The sequence below is a fragment of the Spodoptera frugiperda genome, chromosome 15, assembly GCF_023101765.2.
Source record: "Spodoptera frugiperda isolate SF20-4 chromosome 15, AGI-APGP_CSIRO_Sfru_2.0, whole genome shotgun sequence".
Classification (NCBI taxonomy): domain Eukaryota; kingdom Metazoa; phylum Arthropoda; class Insecta; order Lepidoptera; family Noctuidae; genus Spodoptera; species Spodoptera frugiperda.
In genome coordinates, this window is record NC_064226.1 from 7,650,758 (window position 1) to 7,675,260 (window position 24,503).

Here is a 24,503-nt window from a genome sequence, read left to right on the forward strand (position 1 = left end):
CTTTTTTCCGCCTCTTCATTTCCTATCTCTTACTTTTGTATTTTCCGTTCTTTCCTTGCCGAGATAAACAGGCGAGAAACGCTGAAAGGGGCTTTACAAATTCAAATTGAACTTATCACACAACTTTTTACATTTGTTTCTGGTCTCGAGTTCGAGGGAAAAGAGCGAAGAGGCATTTAATAGTACAATCTCGGGAAAGATTGATGATTTTGTATCACACCTCGCTTCGGGCGGCTCGTAACGAGTCGGATGGCTCTCGACGTGGGTCGTGCTGCGTCTTATCTGGAATGGGATGCCGCTTTATCTCAAATTACATATTTTACTTGAGACGTTCCTGGAATTGCATACTTTTTTTAAACGTATTAGTACGATTTCAAACGAATATCAGCACGTCTTTGAACAACGCCTCGAGGTACAAATCACCCGAGAATCTAAAAACGCGATGTAACTAAGTTTACGTAGGCATAGACGGTTCCAGAAAATACTTTTACGTTATTACATTACAGAACGCGACAAAACATAATAAAAAGAAAATAACCTGTCATGTTGTTTTATTTGTTTATTATTGCACGAGATGGTTTACGTCAGTAGGTGACTATCATAACACGTCTGCTTAAATGAGATTTAATTCGGTTACCGTGAAAGTTGACAAAGTGGTAATGCAGGCGAGGCGAGTTACGGCTTACGGTGAGATAGCAGTGTGCGCGGGCAGTGCTGGGCGCGGGTCGCGTAGCGAGGGAACATCTTGCATGTAATAAGGCTGATGTGGAGGTAAACACAATCTAGTTAATCAAGCGGGGAAGGAAGTTTCGCCGCGTGCAGTAAATAGCGCTCACTTAATTTGAGGGCCATGTGTGGGCACATAACCGCAGCATATTTATCCCATTATGCATGGCACGGCGGGTAGCCACGGTGATGCGAGTCACGTCGTCTGAAACGAATCGCATGTGACATTATTTGTGAAGATCGTGCTCTATCTTCGTCGGCGACATGGCTGGGACGTGGAGGGATTACTCACAAAGAAGTACGATTTCAACGGTACGATAAAGGGGCGAGAAGTTACACACTGGCTATATTCTCCCCGGGATTAACGCACGGTTAGGCGCGTTTCTTTTATGTACTTACTCTAAGGCTATATTGATTCAACACGATAATTTCGATCTGGATAAAAGTTTATTATTGCCACCGAGTTATATTATCCTCGCATTCTAAACTTCTAACTCGTAGGGACTTTGTGAAACTGAGAGAAGTAATATTTCACTGTAGTCCAAAAAGTTTAAAAACTAAATTAAAACTTATAATTGCAGGCGTGGTAGTAACATCAGATAAAAATAAATTCGGTTTAGCAGCAAAATATATATTCATACGTCATACATAAATAAATCATCAATGCAATCCTGTAATCTAACATTGTTTATACGAATGCTAGGTACATACTACATACGTATATCTGCAGCGATGCAATAACAACGAAGTCATGCCATACATCCCTCTAAATACCTACAGACAATGTTATTACTGCACGCGTCATGCATTCAGTTATAATCACATAATTTGGATATCATCACATACGTACTCGACGTACTGTTTATACGTAATGCGGACCTATTTGAATACGATTTCAAATTCTAATAGCAAACTTGATCGAACATCTATTGGAAGCTATTGAACCAGCCAAAACTATTTACTACTACTGAATATGTGGTTTATACTACTACGAAGTAGTTTTCATTTAATGAGGTCACTTTTCATTTAATTAAATATATACAATTCGATTCAGTATCGTTATTATACATTTTTGTATTTTAATTATCGAATGTCATAACAAACGTCAGAAATTGGTTTACTTACTTTGAAAATACAGTAAAAAACCCGACTGCATAAAAAACACTTTAAATTGAAAAGTAAAAAACAAGCTTAGTCTAAAAGTGTAGATAGGCTATTACCACAAAATTAAATAATTTCATAATCAATACACAAAAAATAATAATCTTATCGAAACATAATTGAGTGCAACAGTCGGGACCCATATTGAATGATTTTAGTCTAGTTTATTTAATGGGTCCCGACTGTTACACTCAATTATGTTTCGCATTATTATATGTGTATTGATTATGAAGCTTGTTTTTTACTTTTCAGTTTTTATTTAAAGTGTTTATTGATTATGAAATTATTTAATTTTGTGGTAATGTATTTTAATTATCGAATATTTTTATTTAACACTTTTTAGTTAGTTATAATACGGCTATGTGTTTCTCAAGATTTCACCCGCGACACGAAACGACAGTTCAGAAACCGCTAGTCAATCGCGTCGCGTAGTACCTATACGAGTATTTAGTTTGGATAATAAAGAACCTAATTGCACATAGTATTTTTTTTCTATATGTCAGTGATATACCATTTTGGAATCCTCATGATGAGCTCTTTAATTTGATACCCATATTGTAGCAAATAAATTTTTTTTTTTTTTTAATCTAGGGCGCCTCACGGCCGCCATGTTGGTTTTTGTTTTACGATCTAAGAACACTTGGGTAATTAAGACGAATCCAACGATGCCCTGATTGTCGAAATCCATCAAGCCGTTTCGAAGAAATGAGGTAATAAAGAATATTAGGCTCATACATACAAGATACGCGCGAAAAACATAATAGTCGGGTAAAAACTAGACAAAAGTTAAATAAAACTGTTTAATAATAATTTTCTATAGATCGATAAGTAGTTAAAATGTCACCAGACCGTTACTCGGTGTCAAACGGCCGTCCAGTAGCCTCGTTAAAATCTTTAAGACTCAAACATGACAAGCAGAAAAGAAAAATAGAGGCGCCTCTGCCCTCAACCCATTGTGTTCGAGGAGAATCGATGGTACTCCATTTTGTGAGATTGTATCTGCAGCGGTCGACCCAAAGATGCAGTCGTTTTATAGACTCCCATAGAATCAGACAGGATAAATTCATAACGATCCGACCAATATGGTGCCAAATGGAAGTACTGGTAAAGTAATCGAAACAAAAGCAAAATTACATCAACAGTTTTTAACAAACAAAAACAAAGATCAATGAATTAACTATATCAAGAACTGGAAACCTAAAAACCTAGGGCTTAGGCAACGATCTAAAAATAGATCTGATACATATCTAGCTAAAAACGCACTTAATACATTTTTACGTCAAAAGATTTGGTATAAAAAGGTTTTTTATATATCAGCAATCCTAAAAAGCAGTAATGGATCAGAATGAATCTTGCTTTATTGTTGTTTTTCGAAGACCGTAGGTAATTTAAGTAGTGTTAGTGTTTTTCTTTGTGTTTCAAATCTCATTTCGACGTCGTCCCGAGTGACCTAAAATGTCTAATACACACACACACACACTTTCATATCGGCTATTCGAATATTAAAATATATGTGTAGATACGCTGAATATTATTATACCTTTTTAAATAGAAAATAACAGTAACTTGAATATTTTGTGTTAATAGATTTCAATACCTTTTGTTGCTTTTAACGTTAAAAGCTTGTTTTTATTCTCTGTTTAGTGTAATAGAAATATCATAATACAGTTTTTACTACCTACTTCGTTTTATATCTGTAGGAGTAATTAAGACACATCGCGTCCGCGTTGACGTAAAAAGAAAATAAACGATAAAGGGTGTACATTAGTAAAAGGTGTGTGAGTCAGCACAATATTAGCTGAGGCCTGGCAAGGAAGCGGCCACTGCTTGGTATTCCTCCCGCGGCCTCGGACGCCCGGAGCCCACTGCGCTGCGATACTTACTCTACAACACTACAAGCTGCAATAACAGCCGGCCATCAGCCCGCGGTAAATATTAATCACAAACTTTTTTGTATTAAACTAACGATTAAATAACTTATTCGGTTCAGCCAAACTTTTTCACGAGCTAATCTAACTATTAATTTATCGGGGACAAAAAGATTATGGATACTGTACATGTACTCCTACCTACCATTAAAAGTGAAAATATCCTCGAAAATTATTATGAATGAATTAACTAAAAGCTAGTTTAAATAGTTTTTTAGTATTATTTTATTATAGTAACTACCACAGTTTTCACACAACATAGTTACAAAAAAGTTAATTAAGTTCAGATTCGAGTACTTTAAGTAATCAATCCAATTAGTTAATCAGAAATAGTTTGCTACGAAACTTTATTTAAAGTTTCACTATAATATTATTTCGCATAAAGTAAACACGCATTGTCTGAGGTCGCCATTATAGTAAAATTCCCATTCATTTTTCCGGCGAGCCGTACCGCGCCGCGCGGCGCAGCGCGCTCAACCATGCGTGATTTTGTTTTTGTGCGTTTGTTCAGTGTCTGTGAGCTTGCGGTTATTTGAATATTTCCAAAACCATTAGTCCTGAAACAAAACAGTCTCGATTTGATTAGCAATTTATAGTGAAACGATCGTATACCATTGCTCTACATGACTACGGTACCATAATGCAACCATTGGGAATAATTGTTATGTTTTTTCCCACAATTTTGCAAGGAACAGCAAAGTAAACAACCAAATGTTATTTGATGATTCAATACAAAGCTTAATCATAGTTCCGATAAATGTGGAGACGTGAAGTGAACGCTTGCGGAATGTGACTGAGATAAAAAGATTGTTCGGTTCAATAGATTCAATAGAGCAGATCCCTAAGTCCCAAATTAAATCATGAAACATCTTTGCACCTGGTGGAAGGCTGCCTCGCTCGTCGCTCGCTGACTGACAAATCTTTTCCATTATTCTTTCTCTGATTTCATAAAATTGCAAGGAAATATACTAGTCTTGTTATTTTATTAGTTATTGTGTTATTTTACCTTTGTGCTAGAATTTATTTTAGACCTTTTTATTATTTTCTCTGTGAAAATACAATCCTCGTTTCCAATATATCGCAGTAATAAGTTTGTCTCGAAAACTATTTCTAAATCAATAGAAAGGCGAAACATTTTAAGGTTTTACTTTATCAGATCGCTTTTGTAAACATTGAAAGATACGAAAAGTGCTGCAAGTCACTGTGAAGTTGAGTGTTAAGGATTTAGTGCGGCCATTCGTTGGAAGGGACTACTATCTCTATCTGTCCATCGAATGTGAGAAAAAGGCTGCGGCTTTAGTGGGACAAATTCGTTTCGATTCAGTCACGTAGTGGCGAGATGGGCCTCTTAGCAGATTTGGTAAACGTATGTTTAGATTTGCTCGAATTGTTTATTGAATGGGATTGAAAAATTGTTTCGTTGCCCTGGCCCTGACCATAATACATTACTCATTTTTTTATTAACTAAGAAACTATATAATTATAATTATCAATCAATAATTTAGCAAAAAAAATTGATATACTATGGGGCGAGGAGTTTTAATTTCAATACCTCGTTATAACTATTTACTGTAGATACTGAGACAGACTTGATAAAAATTATTATCAACATTAACAAATTTATCAATGCGATTAGAATCCACGTCAATAATAGATCAAATAACTTGTCCCTTGAGTTGCAATTTGAGACACATTCCCATGTTACACAATGAACAGTGAAACAAGATTACCCGTTGTACGTCATTTAACGCGTAATTGCAACGCACATGACACGGCGCGACCGGCCGACACGTGCTACGGCTACGAGCTACAGACCGCTACGCTACCCACACGATCCCGTAGCTTCGTAGCAAAAGTCGTAGCGTACGTTTGAACACGTAGTTTGGAAATTAAAAACATGTTGTATAAAATTTTTGTTCTAAGTTTACACATTTATGTACGTGTATAATATGTGAACTCCTCTTGAACTCCTGATAAAACCAGTATTATGCAATCTACATTTATGTACTAACATTAAAAATCATTAAAAACCTAATAACATTCATGTAATTGTCCACATCGGAAAGGGTTAATATTCACTTGGTCTATTATGGAGCACGCTATGTGAACTGTTTTTAATTGTACCTGGAAATCGCGCAGTATTAGCAGTGGGTTGTAAAGGCTATGCGATCATTGTGTGGCTCCGAGTAAAGAGCGTTGTCGTGAAACACGCCGCGGCACGCCGCGCCGCTGCATTACCGTCGGAGCTTGTGCAAACATTCGTTATGTACTTGTGTCCACGGAAAATTGCTGTTGCGCTAAGTAAACAATACAAAAAGTTATAGTAGTCTGTTGTCTCTTGGTATTTTAGTACGTGTTAATTGTGTTAACATTTCATTTTCTACTAAATACATACGTATGTATGTAATATGTGTTCCAATTATTTACTTTACTTTGCCGTGCTAAATTATACCGTGCTTTACACCTTTAAAAGATTTTTAATGAACCTTTTTAGTAAATTATATTGTAAAAGAAAGTATAAGAATTTGTCAACTGCGATTAATTTAAAAATAGTAGAATTAATAGGACCTCTAGAACAGTGAGAGGTACAACTTGACTCTCCACGTTATTTAAAACATATGAAACTTTTCACCGACGTACAAACACAGATAATTAAGGAGCGTGAAACCATTTTGAATATTTTATGAATGAGTATTTCATATGTATGAGAGCGTGGCTACTAGAAGGAAATTATACAAATTTGCATTCCTAATGAATACATTTATCATGTCATACTGACATGTTCAGTTTTTGTCGAAATATTAGAACAAGCCGGTAAGGAGCCGAGTGGGAGTTAAACATAAAATTATATTTGTATTAACATTCAAAATATTTGAGTCGCAGCCAAATATCAAATAGGAAGACATTTGCCGTAGAAATGGAAGGCAGAAACCAGACACAACGCACGCGAAACAACTTTGAATTTGCTGGTAGACAATCTGCTCATCGTCCGCAGAGAATTTGTCGCGTTATTGAGTATCATAAAGCAAATGTGCCGCGGTTCGGTGTCGGCTGCGTCATTTCGGCGACGTTCATTCGGCTGATGAACGCAACAAAACCATGATGCGAGCCCGGGCCTGCCACATTGCGCGTGTAATTGCCGCGAGCGTGCGACGAGCCGCCATTAATCTCACCAACACTCGATAAAACGCACAAGTCATGCTACAATGTTATACTCGCACCCCTACCGAGCGAGCGTTTTGTTATGTAATGTTATTGTAAACTGTACAGACACTGCGGCTACTGAAATGTCGTCGAATAATTAATAAATAGGCACAGAGGATAGCATGAACAACAACTTGTAGAACTTAGTGGAAGCTTTTCTTACTACGGTACTTTAACTATAAAATAATTAGGAATTACCAAGGTATCAAAACTTGGAGCACAATATACTAGACCCAGATAAGTTTACTATTTATTATGAAACAAGTAAACATTCAGTTTCAGAGCATTCAACATTGTTCTACAGTCAACGGCGCTGTAGCAATCTCCAACTCGAAAACTTTTTCACATTTCCCTAAGATTTTATCTTGTCAGATGGTCGTAATTTAGCAACTTACGTCTATAGACAAATAGTGTGACAGTAATGGAAGGGAGCGTATACACTGAGTTGGTCGCCGGTCGCCGGTCGTCGGTCGTACGGCGCGCTTCGGCTCCATACTCACAGAGCATTCGAGACAAATTGAATTTGCGCGAACGCCGACGACGAGCCAGTTTGCGCTGCTAACTAGCTGCGACGTGAATGCTGCCACCCTTGTCTTTATATTATATCTGTCTAACCATTTTAGTTACCGGTTCCTGAAATACTAACTTACCTGCTCGAGGCACTCACCGATCGCAACTCTACTTCTCAACTTACTTTATTTCTTCTCAATATTTCACTAAGAAAAATAGTACTATCAATGCTACTTTAGTATTGATTGCCGAGTTGGTAGTACTACGGTATTTTATAAATAAAATGAATAACATGACATACAGTATTACACAAATGTAGTGTAGATAAGAGAGTGAATATAGAACGTATCGAGAACGAACTAACACACAACACCACAGAGGCAGTAATTCGGCATGAACGTTGTTGTCACATCGTCTAAAAATCCAATAATAAGCTACCGTTTTCAATCAAGATCCAGGGGGCGCATGAGAGCGGAGCCAGCGGAAAGCTTCTAATAGCAAGCGAGAGAAAACACATTTGTCTTGTCCCGGACCGTTAGCGTATATTACGCTGTCCTGAGACATCGCCCGCTGCGTGCTTCTTAACTCAGTTTCACTATGTTAACTTGTGCGTTTTTCATCGTTATACAAAATTAGCTACAGCTCCTACGGTGACACAAACAACTTCTGTAATATCAGAAACTTTAAAGCTCTTATGATAATTACTACAAGCAACTAGCTCCTAATTTAAAACATAAGTACGTACTTACAGTTTCAGCGGAGAGCTTAAACAAAGCATGTTATGTCGTCGGGGCTTATTAAAAGTTTATTTTTCAAATAGAGGAAGTACGTAAGTTAACTTTATGACAACAACCTGCAACAAGAGGTCTCCGCCGTAATGAGTGAATAGGCAAACTTCGCCACGTTACCAACTTTGCCAACTTGACGTCTCCACTGATACTTTATTATTCAAACTATATTCTATTGGTCTCGTACTAACAATAGCTTGGCTATAATTAATCCGAAAATTGATTTAGTTACAAAATGATTCAATTTCAATGTTTATAAATTCCGTACAAAAACAAAGAACAGTAGCAACGAACAACATATAAGATATCTCTCTTGGTTTTATCTCACAGTTTCTTGAGCTTACAAGTATCTCGCATGCTACGTGTTTTTCCTTTATTCTTAGATGAATGTGGAAACTTAATATAGTGAGGAACTCAACGACGAAATTCTAAGTTTGAAATATTTTTCACTACACGTTCTTAATATACAGAGCATACTAGGTCAGGAAATGTTTCCACATCGTATAAATATTGTGTGTCGTATGAAAGCGGCTAACATTACGCACGCTGTCATACAGGACAAATCATGTCTGTATTACCAAAAGGATTAGGCAGAGATTTACTTATCCAGTCCAACCACTTGTCTGAACTGAATGTTTCGTCTATCTGTAAACAAATTATACAGGCGCCCGTTGAACAGAATGGGTGTGCTTATGAATTCCATGTTTCCATTAGACATTAGAACACTTAGAGTTAACTGTGTACGGTAGTTATGACAAAGTAGGCAACGTGTCTGGCGCCGCGGCGTCTCCTCACTTTTGCCCCCTCTAAATCTTATAGCACCACGGTGTCATAATGCAAGCAAGACACAAACATGTCTACGTGCGCCAAGCTTGTTAAGTGGTTTGGAAGAAAAACATCACAAAAACTTTTTTATTGTCGTAAGCCATTTAAGCCGTATGTATTCTTTTGTATAGGTGACTGTTGTATACAGTGGAGTTGTGAAACATAAAAATATGTTTTCTCACTTACTTGAAATATGTTTATTGTTTTGAGGATAAAAATATATATGTATACAGTATGGGTGTCATGCCGTTTCTCATTTGAGGGGTTGTAAATAACACACAATTTGTTTTTAACACTTTTGCCATCTCTTTGTACTGATTATGTAATTTGTAGTATAAAATCAGATTGCCCTGTTAAAAAAATATCTTCAGAATTAAAAACTATTCCTAACCTAGATAAACAGTGAGGCGATGGAAGAAAACATTAATACTAATAAATTTCAACGCGTCCTGACTATAATCCCTGTTTCCCCACTATTCCCAAGATTCCGTTTTCTTAAAGGGTTACACGGTGCCCTCATTAACGCATGACCTCCCGCTTAATTCATAAGCTACGTGATTTCAGTTACCCACGGTGGTACACCTTTTATGGTAGTTGTCTCTTACCTGTTGTTATCAATGTGTTGATAATATCATAGTAACTAAACCTTGAAAGTTGGTAGGAGTTTAGTTCTAGTCGCATTTTGTATCGAAAAAACGTAGACTCTGTAATTACTGTAAAAAGCAATACAACTTAATCTTACATGGAAATAAATCCCAAAATTTTGCGAACGATGGGCGACAAAAGTGTTAGTAGAGTTTAATTTGAAAATGCTATCGTAACTCGGGGTTTGGATGCCCCAATGCTCACCCCTTTTCATGGAATTAATAACATAACTGGCCAAATATCAATGTGTGTGTACTACGAGTATACCTACTACTACCGAACCTACACTCTAGGGAAAAATACGTGATATCATCTTACAGAATTAACAATAATTTCCTACAATTCCCCTCACCAGGATAATGATATTGATAGACGATAATATATTTATTTCAAAATGGAACTAAGTAACCAAAAATCTAACTTCTTTCTTTCTTAAATCTTTACTTTCTCTAACTTTTAGCTGTTACAATTTTGGCATGAAACGAAATTCACAAATCATATTCTTTACTTTAACTTCAGAAAGCTATTAAAAATTAGGGGAACCTAAAAGAGCGTCATAACTTAGAATGCAGTGTTTCCCGGATAAGGAACGCGATAAAAGTTTACGGTTTTCGAATAGTCGTAAAAAGATCACCGTGTACAGAACGCAATACCAAATCCTCTGTTACCCACTCACTACTGATCTATGCAAATCGATTTTGTGTTTGTTGAACCAAGTGTATTTTTGGCTCTTGTGAATTGAACTAGTGAGTATTTATATTAATTAAACAATGACATTAGTAAAAACTGACCGTAAATATGTGATATTTTTATTTGATCGTGTCATAATCCTAATTAATTATCACATTTAGAATAGAAATTTAAATAAAGATTATAGAAAGTAATTACAAACATGTTCCGGCAACAACGGTGGCGGAGAACGCACCGTGTGGCAGACGTGTCTCCCCCTTGAGCTCGAGTGCGGGACTAGGTTCGCCCGTCGCCGCCGCCCGGCCGACAGTCACCCCCGTGCCGACCCTGGCCCCGCTACAGCGAATATTTTTTGTGGGGACATCATAATAATAGCTCTGTATTACTTCAGGAGAAATTCCAAGAAGTTTATAACTCGAGATGAGTTTCGTGTTCCTTGTCATAAATAATAAAGCGGTCGTCGACTACAACGTTGTGCAGATTTTAAGTGAAGTAAAAATTCAAGAAATAATTTTTCATTTTCGGGTCTCGAGTCAAAAGGAAATTGTCGGAAGTTTCGTAAATTAATGAAGATTTCATAGAGAATGCGGTGCGTCTTGCAAGTCCGGCCCGCTTAACCGATAAAAAGAAAACGCTTCAATAATTTGTTAAGAAGCTCGTTCTAAAATTAGTGTACCTATACAATATTAAGGAAGAATGAATCATTCATCATCATCTGTAATGTAAAGGGTGGCTTGCGATCCACGTTGCCGTATAGCTATTATTTTTACATTGACTTCTTGGCATGATAAATTACAAGAAAGCGGAATTACAATATTGGATAGTAAAACATTTATAAAGGAGAACAAAGAGCTTGTAAGTAAACAGACACCTGCCAAGCAATCAATCTAATATCATAAATTTCGTTTAACGCTCAAACTATCTGTAACACGACGGCGGGGCACTATTCTCTCTCATGCTGTCTACAGATTCTACTTAAGTTAATGGATAAGTTGCGAAGGCACGGAGTTTACTTTGTGTTTTCAGGTAGACGGACTTGATCGAGAAGTTTTCTTCGTTAATTTGAACAAGGCAGGAGCTTTACAAAACTGTCAGGGTAGTTTCAGTACAGGGTTCCCTAACTGTCGAGTTTATAATTACTGGGATAACAATATCTATCCGCATTATTGGTTGGTTCCAACATAATCTTAATTGTATTAATACTTACTAAATAAGAATAATAATAACCCAGACATAAAAAATCTTGTAAACTGTGGATTTTAACTTTATCCGAGCAAGTAAACATTCAACGGCGTAACAAATTACGACTGAATTACAAGTTATTTTCAAAAAAGTAAGTTGCCAAAACTTCCTCCGCCTAAAGAATTATGAAGATTAGCATAACAAAGTAACCTCAGACTGTTCAGAGAATGCGTTGCCTTTTGCAACTCACAAATCTGGTGCTGTATTTATTTCTAAAGTTACGACAATGTTGTGGGGAATTAAGATAAAGATTCATATTTTTATGACTCCATTGTCAGTTTGGGATTAAAAAGCTGCATTCGACGACTAAAAAGGCGGAGAGCGAGCGCGCTCCAGGCAACGAGACACAGGCCTATAACTCGCTTTTGCTACCAATTACGCTAATGGAATTTATTTCATTTCAAACCTACGTTGCCTGTGAAGTCCGTGCTGTGTGCTCGAAGTACTTTATTGCAACTTCGAATGGGTACAATATACCTTTTGTAAACTTACTTTAATACTAGTCGTGGTGAACTTACAACTTCTTTATGTTCTAAATGATTTAGCGCAAGCATTGTTCTACTATTCTGAACGTAATTCATACAATAGATTTATATAATGGGGAATATTGAGATAGCAAAAAAATTAATCTAAAAGTACATTTTGCTGAAGTTACAATAGTGATAGCATTAATATAATTAGATGTATCCAAGGAATGACGGATCAACGAATAATCCACGGAATTAAAATGAAAATATAGTATTAATAAAAACTTTACCAAAAAAACCTACACATTATTTTTCACCTTGCAAACACCATAACACTTGAGCACTGACAAGCGAGTCAGTGATGGATCAAGTTCGCGTATTAAAACTAAAAAAGTAGCCCTTACAAGACTCGTACGTGTTCTTTGTCTCAAGTTTAGCGCTCACCTCTAAGGAAGTTCCCCCTCAGAGCAACTAATATTAGTCAATTAGGTATTCAGGACGCGCGCGGCGCACCCCGCTCACTCTTGCGTCTAGCTGTGGCGAACCCGCTTTCGCTTCTATTCCGCGCTGCAATGCCAATTAAAAAAATACCGAGCCATGTTAGCCACTGCAAACGTCTGCTGGATCGGTCCACGGATTTAGTTTTACCCCCCTTACATACCTGCATTTTAGTCGATTAAACTAACATTACCAGCCATCGAGATAACATAACGTCCACATTTACAAAAAGTCTTTAAACCACCATCTAAAAATTAGAAGCGGATACAGTAAGGGTAGTTCTAAACTACAGTAAATATTTAGGGTGATCTGAAGCTGCAACAAAAAATTCAAATTTAAATATTTTATGTTCGTTTCCCTTATCATATTCTAAGAGTTCTTTTTAGAACACTCTTGGGTGTTACGACTTTTATCGCAGGAAATCTCTCTCCTTTCTGCATAATTCATCGCTATGAAGTTGAAACCGAAGTCGTAAAAGAAATCGTTCTATGATTTCATGTCTTCGGCGGGAAACTTTCTACTTGTCTTTCTTTTGAATCAACGGTCGCTCCGGACCAACCTATATTATCGACGATTGCACTTTTGATCCTCTATAAATATGTAGATAGGGCTACAACGTTTACAATAATCATTTTACTAAATGTAAAAACTTTTCTCTTATTGTTTTGTACCAATATATGTTTATATTTATAGTAATCTATATTTTTGATTGTTAACTGCCTAATTATTGTATACATTAAGAGCTCTTAATAATCAACAATAATTTGTGCGCAAACTATACTTTTTATTTTTCTATCACATAGTATTGTGTATAATCCTTAACTACAGTATAATTAGTTATTAAAATAACCTAATCTAAAAGTAAGTTCCGCTTGTTCCTAGAATATTCAATGGACGCTGTACGGTCACAATATTTAATGCGGTTTGTTGCAAGTTTATTTGCAGACTCATATTTTATTTTCTATAATATGTTGAGGCCCGTCTAACTCCTGGCAACGTCGGAAGCTTCTTCTTTGCAAGAAATGTTTTAAGACGAATTCCGAAAATTTCCCCTCAACATCGCGATTCAAAGAAACAAACTTATATTAAAGTAATTTAAATGGCGTCTTTGTTATTCTTTGTCCAAAGTTAGAAGTTATGCATTTTGTATTTTGCCGCAAAGCAAATGGAAAATATGATTATTATTATGCTCCGAATCGATACAACAGCGACACAGGTAAATAAAAATAATGCGATTTTAACATTACTTTAGTTTTCTGTAAATGTTAATGTTTTACTAACAATATTAAGCTACACTTGTAACAAAAATAATAGGCCAAAGTTTGTTTTACTCTATTTCCCTTCGAAACACAACGTTTCACAAAAGGAGTTGCTCCTAACAACCGTTTTTGTTGACAAATTAAAAGTAATACTTTAAATTATATTGTTGTGCCATAAAGTCGCCTGCAACCAAGGTTAATTTGAAATTATAATTTGATTAGCTTTGTGTTGGATACAAGAGGGAGGAAGTCTTTTGCAATAATTGTTATTTACTACAGTAGCCGCCAGGGACAATATTGTGCTGAGGGGTATTTCAGACCACATTTTTACAAAATCATAATTTGATTATCTCGGCCTTAAAAATTATGGTAACGAAAAAAGCATCCATCCATTTAAACAAGCTGCTGCCAATATTAAATTCTTAAATCTTGGAAAGATGGTATATTAAATTGCTTTTTGGAGTAACGATATCAAGAGAAGAAAGTTTTGTTTTTAACAAAAAATAAATTAAACCGAGTAAAGAGTACCTACACCTGAGAGCGTACTACAGATTGTCCATTTGTTTCATCTGAATGTTTCTTTGATAAAGTAGAGTCGTTGTTTACCGACTGTTTACCTTTATCGGCTCATATCACGCCAGTTTGATATCTCTCCATGAGTTTTATAAATAACACAGTGATTAATATTCAACAAAGCCGATTTCTTGCTGATTTAATGTGAGTATGGTATTATAATATAAATAAAGCCAATCTCCCCACAAAATGGACTGTGTGCCTGCCTAATCCTGTAATAAATCATCATTTAGATCGAATAATCATCATAAACCTTACGTCGACGATGAGTGAGCGGCGCGCGGCATGCGACCGCCGCGCCCGATCGCTTCCATACATCATGTGGCGATTACTTGTATCAAATAAACATTACGCCGGACCTACCGTCTCATGTTCCCAGTGCCGCGGGCCAATATCGATATCTTTCTTTTTCGGCAACAAATACATTTATGATTGCATTCATCTGCCAATGATTACGCCTACTTATATATGTTACACTATAATTTATACCAAACATGCGTACTTACCTAAAAACTGATTAACAAAAAGTGCAAATGGAATTTTTACTGACATTTAAACCAAACAATAAATCAGATAGCAAAATGCAATAAAAGCTGAAAAAATCTGTTGCCGGAGTGGCAAAGTTGTGACAAACAACGGGACGTGTGGTAAACAACTTTTTAGAATGCTCAGTGATAGTGAAGAGAAAACTAATTTACGGTTGCAGAATGATATGAATTTTAAATTGGCGTTGGGGTTTGGTCGGCGTGGTGCAGTGCGGAGTCGCCAGTCGGCACCGAGAGCCCCCAGGGCGAGTACGACAGACAAACGACATCAGCGGCTCCGATTAAAAATTCGGTATGGGGCTGTGGACTGTGTTATCGCAGCAAGAGCGTTTTGAGCCCTCAGGGTGACTGCGGCCGATCAATGATAAGCTGATACATCTTCCACCGTGTATGTGTGGCAAACCATGTAGATTAATGTAGTAAACCAAAATGTATTAAGTTATGCACCTAATTATAAGAAGTAATAAGTAATTCGTGATCGATTATTTTTGACTATTGATAAAAGTTTATAATTAAAACTGCGAGTCTCTTATTGAAACATCTGAGAAATTTAAGTCCAATTTTAACGCGAACTTTCTAAAATGAATATCGATGCAAAACTTAATATCTACTTATTAAGTGACATGCGTATCTAATCTCATAGCAATATCAGACTAGCACCCTATTTTGTTAGTAGTTGAGTAAAACGAACCTCAGATAGCTGCTGTTCACACTCAGAATTTTTATTAAAAGCCCACGTGATTCTTGTTCGCTGGTTCCTCTCGCGTGGGGTAAAATTCGCACCCGACATGGGCCGGATTGTACCCCGTAACGTCATAAACCACGCATCCGCGCGCAGCGTGTGCGTGAACGGTGTATATTTAAAACTAAATGCTGCCGCGCCATTTTTTGTTTACTTTATACGCGCTGCATAGGAACGTAGTTATAAAGATTTTTTGTAACACGAAATTCAATTCTATTCTTCCATATATTCCGTTCAGAATTTCTACGTCACGGTTTTAAAATCAAACAATAAATTGCATGAATATCCATAGATGTTTTTAGATTCGCACTGATTTTTTTTCTTCCCATTGTGTTATAGGTACAAGACATATGTTTGTAAATCCTTATTTTTTATGAAATAAAGAAAAATATTATTGTCGCGACTAACCAATGTGTTTAACATTATTCTATGTAACTAAATATTTCCTCACTCTTTCTTTTAAGAAATAAATTACTTGTAAATTAAATATCTTATTAAATTCATCACCATCCGAACCAGTGACTTACAATGCCATCTGTTGGGGCGCGTCTGAACTAAAGGTTAGATAAGAAAATATTAATTGCCAGATAAACATTAATTTTGATAACTTAAAGGTTTGGAATATGAACTGGGTAACACGTTTAATTAATATATAAAAAATACTTTCTAATATACCATAATTAAAAAGTTTGAAAATGTTTTAAAGGGTAAAATTACAGGGAATTATGAAATCAATGGTGAAACTTAAAGAGATGGTTAAAATTTGTTTACATTTTCCAACAAAAATATGTAGGTATAATTTATATTTAGGTGAATCAGCGCATTCCTATCGGATATCTTCAATTAGGTAAGTCAATATATTATATATTTTTAATAATGTAGATAATAGTTCGCTCTAGGAGTTAAATTCTTAATCAACTATGCAATGTCATACTATTATCTAATGTAATAGTACTAGCTGATTGCCCTCACAAAAAAATAAAATCACCGTTTTCATTCGTCACTCAAAGCATTATTTTATAAATCAATCACTCTCCCAAATATGTAATTTAAAAAAATAACAAGGACGGTAGCGTTACGGGGTACACCCCTAATACTTGCAAATTAAAAGGCGCTGGAGTCTCAAGGGACACCCATTTTGAGGCGGTAAAGATTTGCGGAGGGTGCGGGCCATTCTCTATGGTCGTGCGTACAATCGATCATTAATTACGTTTAGTCACATTTACGCGCCACATGTTACTCTAAGTATTCGTGTAATGTCCTCCCAGAAACCCCTACTCATACATATTTATTGGCACCTAATTGCATTTTTTATTATTACAAGTACGCAAAGTTAACATTCGCAGAATTCTTTAAAAGTAACCTTGAATATTTTAATAAGTTTTACTTAGTTTTGTACATTAAGTTATAATATAGTAGTGTACAAAAGAAATGTAACAAAAAGGTTTGATGTTTTTAAAGTTCTAAAGACTTTAAATGAAAGTAAGCTCTTAACATTGACGGTCGAAGAACTTGTCTTGAGATCAGTCACTGCGTTCCTTAGCATCAAGAAGGAATGTTATTTTATGGTACAAGTTCAGCATAGTAAGTGAAGCAATAAGTACATATTTACATTGTACTTGTACGTAGAAGCAGTATTTGGTCGGAGCAGAGAGCGCGTGTAGATAAGCATCTGCTGAGTGGTCCCCTTGTGTTTTCCGATCGACGCACGCTCTGTGTTGCTATTAATTTCTGAACCCAGTCACAAAGCTTGGACATAATGTGATTATATTTGCAAGTAAGATGAGTATAACACTATAATTTTATGCAGTCGTATTATCATGCCTCAGGAAAAATCCCTGTGTGAACGGGATGATAGTCGAGCGTTGGAGACATAAAGCCACAACGTTATGTCTGAGCTCAGCCTAATTGAACGTTACGGTATATGCGAGACAGAATCACGCAACTTGAGACATACTACACACCAGAAACTAACTGACTTGATTAATGAACGGGCCCGGTTATCCACAGCTGGTATAACTAATCGGTTGCAACATAAGCAAGTACATACCTACGTACACAGCGTATACGCGGTGTAACCACAACGAGTCAACAGGTTAACCGCAAACTGCAGGCTACAACCTTGCGGTCATCGATCTATTTACTATTCACAACCTTGCACGGAGGTGCTCAAAGGAAAACAAAAAACACGAAGCCAAACTTTGTCTTCACCTTGACTTGCCAATAAGGAACACGTCCCTAAAAATGTAAAGTGAGGGGAGACGTTAATAAAAATTCCACGCTGAAACAACAAATTAAACGAAGCCGAGCCACTCGAAAAGCCATAAGTACTCATCTCAATTGCTACCGATAAGAAATCCAAGCCTTGGCAATGTATTCGAGGCACGTTTCGGCTCACGGTTTTTTCTCGCTATGCTACTGTGGCGTTTAAAACGAATTGACTCTTAAATTCTTCAGAATGAAATGCTGTCGGAGTTTTATTAAATCGAGTGTAACCATTCCTGACATTACGCAAATGGCGGGCCCTCCCCTACATCTGTCGCAGGGATGCACCCCCTTAATAAGTGTTAACGCTCGCCGGCTGCGATGAACACTCCGTCCCGGCTCAAGCTAAATCTCTACAAATTCTTGATACAAATTAATGCCGTGGGAGGACGAGGACTCCGCGAGCATCTCTAGTAATTTCATTTTGTATTAGCAATGTGCCCCTTAGACACAGCGAAAACATTTACTATGTGGGTTGTTCAACGTGGTTAATAGTTTATTTTGTAGCTTTATCTAGTTTAAGAGTTCTCTCAAGAACTTGATAATTGTTTCAATATAAACAACCATCACAATAAATTGTTCTGAGGCTTTTGAGAAGTGTGTGTTGTGTTTTGTAATAAACAGGCGAGAGCTAGCTCGGAGTTATGCGTGCCCATACCTAGATACGTTAAGGTTGGGGTAGGATGCCTGCGAATACCTCCGACGTAGGTATCGACTGCTCACGTGGTTTCATTTATAAAATTCCTGTCTGCGTTAAATTTAGTTATCTGTACATTTATTTGTATAACCTATTGTGTCTCATTTGGATTTGTGGTCAGGTACTAAGTAAATTATCGATTTTATTCATACAATAAGTGGATTAGATACTCGATCGAGTCATAGTTACCTATATCTCGTAGGTAAGTTATAACCGAAACAACCATAAATCTTCACATACAGGGAAATCCAGATAAAGCTATAAGTTACGTTCAACAATAACATCATACAAATTGCGAATCATTTCTATTTTTCAGACCATTAACTCTGAACAATAACACGGCAGCGGAACGGGCGAGAGTAAAATAAACGGCGAGCGAAATAGTTCGGAACTGGTATCATCGTTGCAAATGTAAATGAACAATTAAAGCGCTCGCCGTGGCCAGGGACAATGATGATAATTATTTTAGTTTGCTGTCGGCGCGGTTGTCAGTCGGCGCCGGCGCTCGCCCACTCGCCCGAGCTGGAATGCTCCTCGGACCCCTATTTTCGCCATTAAACAGCGACACTTCTGCTGTTCGTAAATTATTATCAGCTAGCGCTTTCATTACTCGGTCCCGTAACAAAGGAACTCTCCGAATGTACGTAGTGATTCAACTTCGGATCGAGTGCCTCCACCTCCATTGTTCGCCACCAGAAATCATGACTCATATTAGGCCCCGAGGTGAAATTTTGATTAATTCGTTACACTATTCTCCGTTATCGGTAGTTCAAGCCGAGGAACTTCAGTGAATGGAGCTCTCGGCGGTGGAATAATTGCATCTGGTTAGTTTCAAACGTTGTTACTGCATGACGTTGAGATATTTAGCACTAGAGCGCTTTTAAACGTCTCGATTCTGTTGTTACAAACTTTTCCATTTGTTGAGCTCTTCTATAAATACAACAGAGTCTTACATGTATACATATATGTATGAATGTATACCCACATGCGTGGGTAGGTGAGCGTGGGAGTAACAGTAGTTATACCTGAGCACCCCACATCTTACAAGTAAATATTTTATTCCACTAGCATCAAACTACTATGTTGACTACTGCCTACATACGTCTTACTGCCTGTGACGGAATTTTACGTGGAACAACAATCCATGTAAAAATATATGATTCATGTAATAAATACAAAATACAAACTATAGTTGACGTAGTTTTTCAGTATCCAACTGCTGCCACGGGTTCAATTTCCACATATAATAAATGGTTGTAAGATAACCAAATAATACTCTTTAGGATAGGATGTGATGATTGATATGATTTCAAATGCGCATGCGACTTAGAAAGTACCTAATATTATTAAGTACCTAATAGCCAGGGTAAGTCACTATCGAAGAATCCAACTTAGGGTCCGGTGACAAGAAGTCAAATTAATACATATATCAGCGAATAGAATATTTGTTAATACAAATCTATTGATGGTACTGATTTAAACGCATAATGCATTGTATAAGACGGTTTTGCAATTAGGAAAAGTGGATAATTGATGAAAATGCTATAAAAAGTCTAAAACCAATGAGTGAATAAAAAGATAAATATAAATAATTTAATTTAAATATATGGGTGATAACAGTATTGATAATATTATTGGGCCATTAGTCATCCATTTAGTACAGTATTTTTTTTAATATTCGCATCCTTGGGTGACCATAACTTTTGTTTTAATTACGTTAAAATTACGCAATAAATACTAGAAATTACTTTATTATTTATGTTATTGCTACATACACACTTTGTTGTTTAGTACTATTAATAAATATTTACATAATGTGAGATTTGCCATCATTTTTAATTATATTATAGTCCAACAAATACTTAAACCATACATGTATGAGCAATATGAGCATTATGATATATTTAGCGTGGATTATGATTTGTTATGGAGTCCCTACATATCTTACAACGCCTAATTTAAAAAGTAGCCGACGCCGACGGAACTGCGCGCCACCCGTGATATTATACTGTATAATATGTTACTGTTGTTTTTGGAATTAATTACTATTTTAATGCTCTACTATATGCCAATAATAATAAATGAAAATGTAGAAGTATTGTTATGATAATTTAAACCACATTTAAACACTTTTTGTTTTTTGCCTTATTTCTAGGAATTGGCTACTGTAAATTATAGTTCTGATCTACACAGTTTGAATGCTACATTTTTCATTTTTTCTATGAATTGTAAAAAATTAATGACAATAGGTAAGCACTTATATAAGCTACAGCTACAAGAGCGAAAATAAAATAAATACACAAAATTAAATTATCAGTTATAGTAATCGCTAACTGATTTGGACCAGCTGGTTAAACTAAACCTTCCATCATTTTTGTTACGGTAATTTTTCAGTATTCACGGAGCGTCCCAATAACGGCTTTAATTGCAACATTTTCGAAATGAGGTGTGTGTTGTAAAATCTGTTCTTTCTCCTGGTGAATTGTAATTACCGATTAACTCAGTCCGGTAATTACATTAATTAATGAAACCGAAACCATTTTCAGTTCAAAATACCCATGAAAAGGGACAAAATAAATAAATCGTGTATTAACAAATCAAGAGTTTTTGACTAATTATTTCATTGAAGTACTAGTCACAGTAACTGCAGAACAGTACATTGGTCGGTAGTACAAGCGCACTAAACAATTGGTTACAGCATCACATCCCAACAAGCTGACGGGATTGTTATTAAGATTGACACGTTATCGATGGCAAATGACTCGCAAATGAAATTTCGTTGATTCAAAGCTCATTTGTGAAGTGCATGGATGCCAGCATATCAGTGAACGCTAGTAGCAAGGGAATGGAAACGATTCGCATTCGACAGCGGTGGAATGCTTTCAACTCGCGTAATTCAGTTAAACGAGTAATTTATGACTGGCCAAATTACTGGCATCACTATGTCCGACTATCTGACACAGGAGTCCCACTATTAACACGATTTAATGTAACGTCATTGTATGTTTAAATGTTTCATGTAATGTGAATTTTAATTAAGATTATTATGTTACCCATAGCTGTAACTTAAATATTGGGTAGTTAGGTGTAGATGATTATCTGTATATCCACACTTCGTAGCGTATCCGAAACATTTCGCTACTTGAATGATATAAAAATAGGTAAAACTAGTTAAAAGCAAGTATCTCGTAGCGCCACCGTAGCACCACCGTAGCACGCGTAGCATTGGGCTACGCAGCCTAATACTACCAATACACAATAATGTAATGGATGTAGTATACTTTGTGGTGTTAAGAAGAGCGATCAGCTATGCAAGTAGACTAATAAATTGTAAATAGCACAAAAATAAGTGCCTTTAATAACCCAATGATATTATTACACTTTTTAAATACTGTAAATCACTTAAATAGAAAATCCCTCAACAGTACATTACGCGACCTGGAACCCGGTTTGAAATCTACAGAATTTTCTTTTTAAAGATCTTCGTCCGATTTACGGACAAAATTACATTAGGACTAACTAAAACTATAGTCATGCTAGCAGTTTAGCAGTCTAATACCCATTTTCACCAACTATTCCAAAATTTTAAGTAACCCTTAAGGTAAGCTAGGTGACATTTAACGACATTTTTGTTTTCTCCAAACTGTAAGTAACATTTAAGAGTACAAGTAGGGGGTTATATTAGGTGCAACCAGTGAGAACAACATTAGAGTTTGTATATCAGATAAATATTTTTTTAACCGACTTCAAACCAAACTAAAGAAGATTCTCAGTTTACCCTGTGTGTATGTATGTTTGTGCGCGATTATCTCTTTGGCTGAACCGAATTTGGTTCGGTTTTCAGCATAGTATTTTTTTGACTTGGGAGAAGACTTTAGGTATATTACCCTACTTAAAAAATGGAAGTTCGCAATTTAACTGTTAAAGGAGGTTCCCTTTATTAAAAGTTTTCAATTTAAGTAACAGTCTACGTTAAACTATAAAAATAATTTAATAAATTAATTTTGTTCTGCCGTGTACGATATAATGTGAGTAATAGGAACACAAATCGAACGTCACTTATTCCGGACCATAGTCATCAATGTTTCTCAAATTGAATTAATTAAATGAATGTATGTACCTACATAATGTGTATGTATCGTTTATTTTCTAACTAATTTTATACATACAATGTTAAACCTCGAAAACTACAAAAATGTTTAAATAAATATATTGTTTGCATTAAAACAAGGTTTTGTCTTTCAATTTTCACAAATTATAGTTGCTAAAACAAAATTAAAAAACTGAAACTTAATGGAATTGATACACGAATTTTTATATACGATATATACTTCATATAACGTTCATAATATTATAGACACTCGCTTAATATATCAACTAATTAACGAGTATTACTCAAAACTGTAATTATTAATATAAAATTCATAAAGATATATCGAAAAATAGAAAATTTACATAAATTTTCTTCGAAAGACGTTATTTGATGATGACTTCGTATATAAGTGGATGTATATAATAGGTGTTGTTCAATTTGGTCGCCGCCCACCGTCAGTCTTACAGTACTGAATGATATATTTCAAGATTTCGGCCTAACCGACATACCGACATATAGCCTCAAGATTTAAATAAAGTAATACAGTTACTTGTATAGCTACCAACGTATAAAGCACTATTATCTCATAAACTAATCTTCGAATTAATGTTTCAAAATTATTAAAAAATATATCGTCATAACATATTATTCTTTATCAATTTTATTTGTATTCAAGCTAAGTACAATTTCGATTAAATAAAACTATTGAGTATTTATTTTATTACACGTTTTTATAATAATCGAATTGCATTTTAATCATAAATTTTAGTTATTGGCATAGTAATATGTATAAATGTTGTTTTTTCTAGTATGTTTAATAAAATAATAGTATAAGTAAGTATATACGAAAGATTACATTTATCTATAATGCGATTTTATTAGCTACGTTTCGATAATTTTCGATCTACTGAATAATTTAATTATTTTCAAACAAAAAAAAATATATTTGCTGTTCCATGTCAAAATAAAGTATTTTATAATATAAAATAGTACCAAACTGCTAAACCACACACACTTGAGTTACTTATAAATCTTTAACATCTTGATAGAAAAAAAATGCGTAATATTTTATTTGCTCATCTTTCTTGAAACTAAAAGAGTGCAGATAGTCAACTCTTACCCGACAGGTAGTAAAGTTAATATCTATCAGTTTAAATGCCTATATATGTATATTTTAAATAATCGTCTTCTTTAATATAAAAAATCGTTATAAGCTTAAAAATGTACGTTGCAAAGTTACACTGTCTTACAAGTAATTTTTTTCTTATAAACTACATGTTTATTCTTTAATTTTATTTCTCTCACCTTTCAAATAGTTTGTTAAATTGTAACAATATTTTAAATATTCTTAATTTGGTTTTTAATTTAAAATATGTTTTGTCGGTTAACTTACTTTATAAGTACCTATATATTTTTAACTTTTTTAACTACATGATTACTTAATAAGTATCTACTTCATTATGTCTAAAAACATATTTTTAATGTTGAACATTATCTTAGTAAAAAATATGTTAAAAGGTTAACACTTCGGAGTTTTAATATCTGTATCTTTCCGTATGTTATTTGCAGCTATAAATAAATATGCTTAAGTAGAAATAAGGTTATTTTCTGATAACCTCTTTAATGTGAAACAGTAATAACAAGA

General features: G+C 35.4%; 1 protein-coding gene across 1 annotated transcript in view; it reads right to left on the reverse strand.

The window, feature by feature from the left end:
- LOC118273813 (lachesin-like) overlaps positions 1 to 24,503 on the reverse strand; it is a 69,808-nt gene that overhangs the window by 44,348 nt on the left and 957 nt on the right. The gene's annotated exons all lie outside the window — the stretch shown is intronic.